Below are 2,686 nucleotides of genomic sequence, written 5' to 3'. Positions count from 1 at the left end.
GCCGTTCCCTCTCCTCCTGTCCCTGTTCCCTGGGAGCAGAGCCTGACCCCCCCGGCTCCCCCCTCCTGTCAGGGATTGCAGAGCCAGAAGGTCCCCCCTGAGCCTCCTTTTCTCCAGAATGAGCCCCCCCAGCTCCCTCAGCTGCTCCTGCTGCTCCAGACCCTTCCCAGCTCCATTCCCTTCTCTGGACATGCTCTGCCTCAATGTCCTTCTTGTCATGAGGGGCCCAGAGCTGGACACAGCCCTGGAGATGTGGCCTCACCAGCACAGGGGATTTACAGCTGGTTCCTTTATTTAACCACCAAAAGCCACCCCTGTGTCCACATGCAGTCACAGGCAGTATTTAGTGAGTCAAATCCCTCTGAATCCTAACCAAAGCCTTACTCCTAGAAAAGAAGTGTTTTTAGAGCACAAATAAAAGCTTTTACCTGCAAGATGAGCATATTTGATCTTGATTAGTCAGGAATTGCTTGCGAACGTTGAATCTTCTAGTGCTTTCGTGTCAAGTCTCAGCCTAGGGCAGTGCCCGTGGCACAGCAGGCACATGCAGAGCTCTGAAGGGACAGACTCCCCTCTTGTGCTCACAAGTGTGGCTCAGTGTTTTGAGGTGCTAACCCAGGGATTTCCATCTTCTTCATGTCCCATGATCGCAAACGCTGTGGGATTTGGCAGGAAGTCAGGCCAAACAGCTCTCATGTGTGAAGTCGAATGCAGACCAGATGTTACCCTTTTCACTGCAGGCACTTATTGCTCATTAGTCTTTTCTCAATAAAACTCCATTGCTTATCACAGTACAGCTTCATAACCAACTGGTACACGACGCTGTATTTACTTTCTTGTAACTCATTTTCACTGTGTTAAAGTGTCTCTGGAAGCGTTTTGCAGCAGGATTCTCTGCATTCTTGTATTAATCTGCTCAGCAGGAACGCTCTTTGGCATCACACTTTTGAATGGGCCTGAAACAGAGCTTGCCATTTTCCTCTGATTGCCTTAATGAAGAGCTTTGTGTTAATTCCAGAAGCACAACATGTTCTGCAGTTATCTGTTGTCTCTTCCTCTAAGCTGCTGGTTTTGCTAACTTCGAGTTATCAGGCTTACGAGGTTTTGAGGGTTTCCTACTCCCACTGATAGCAGTAGAAAATGAGGGTGGTGAGCACTAGGCTAATCCAATTCTAATTTAACAAAAAAGACAACATTTTACTTCTGTCACTGTCCATAAGTCATGAGCCCAGCTCTACTCTGTTATCCTATTAAATACCATTTGGAACTGCCACAGACCCAGACTGAGGCTTGAGTGTGTAGGAAGGGGCTTTCGAAAGTGTAGAAAGTAACAGTGTAAAGAAGCTCCTTTCCTTTGTTTGGATTTATTGCAAAACAGTGAAATGTTTCATTAATCCAATGGATTCCCATTATTCCAGCTGGATTCCAATAATTAAAGGTTGTAACTTTTGGATCTAAAAATGTTGAATCTAGTGAAATAGAATTAACAGACAAAAGCTAAAATTGCTAAAAAGGAGTGTAATTTATATTTGTACCAGATAAAAAGAAGAAAAATAGGAAAGCAGCAATTAAAAATACTATCTATATAGATAGATATGTGAGCAATTTATGTTGATGGAAAACGCAAAGATAAAAGGATAACGATTCTCTTGATCAAACCTGATGTTTCTACTCTAAGCACAGGAAAGATTTAAAAATCTTTCTAAATTTGAAAAGAAGATAAATAAAGGGAATGTTCAACACAGAATTTGAAAAGAAGATAAATAAAGGGAACGTTAGGGAGAAACTGAGCTGTGCTTTCTCCCTCTCTCTTTTCAGAAGCAATTGCATTCATCTGAGAAGGAAGACACAGAATTTTTATTCCCCTCTGGCTTGAAGCATCTGTACAGTAGATGGCAGTAAAAACCCTTACCAGTTGAACCAGGAGTGGTTCCACTGGCGTGGGATCTCTCTTGGCTGTCCCAGAGTTACTGAATTCAGTTGTCATTAGGGGTTCCTCAGCCACAGCCATTTTTTGTTTGCTCTAGGTCAGTGCAGCAGTTCTCAGAGCATTATTTTTTGCACCAGTAACATTCTGTGCTGGGACAGACATGTTAACCATGAAAACAGGCAGACTGTCCTCTAAAGGTACATCAGTAAATGCATACTCACAGCTTGACTGTAGGATTAAAATCTTCCCTGGGTTGTTGCTTTTTTTCCCCCGAACTAAGGTTGCAGGCAGGTGAATTCCCCAACAGCTTAGCTGAGAAACATCAGTCAGGAACAACCCTTTAAACATGCAAGATGTCTGGCCAAGAGAAAGAGGAGCATTAAAACCAGTGGGTCTTCAGACACCAAGATCAACGTGTCCATCATCAGCTGTGCCTGAACTCTGACTGGGATATTTGTTAATCAGAACTGTCTGGGGAGTTTAGTTAAACATGACACGCCTTTTCTGCACCCCAGCAGAACCCTGGTGGTGCCGTGTCCCTGTCCCCTCACAGGGTGTTCCAGGCAGCAGTTGTGGTGCCCAGACCCAACCAGGAGCCCAGGCAGCAGCTCATACCTGCAGGCTCCTGCACAGCCACAGCTTGGCAACTTTATTCCCTCCCCACTCCCGGCACAAGCACCATAAACCCCACATAACTCCCCTTAATTTACTCCCTTTCCCTGTGTACTCAGGATGTGTCACCTGGGCATTGTGTGC

The sequence above is a fragment of the Empidonax traillii genome, unplaced genomic scaffold, assembly GCF_003031625.1.
Source record: "Empidonax traillii isolate 1590-97213 ecotype Southwest subspecies unplaced genomic scaffold, ASM303162v1 scaffold4159:size10019, whole genome shotgun sequence".
Classification (NCBI taxonomy): domain Eukaryota; kingdom Metazoa; phylum Chordata; class Aves; order Passeriformes; family Tyrannidae; genus Empidonax; species Empidonax traillii.
This window is presented reverse-complemented; position numbering follows the sequence as displayed.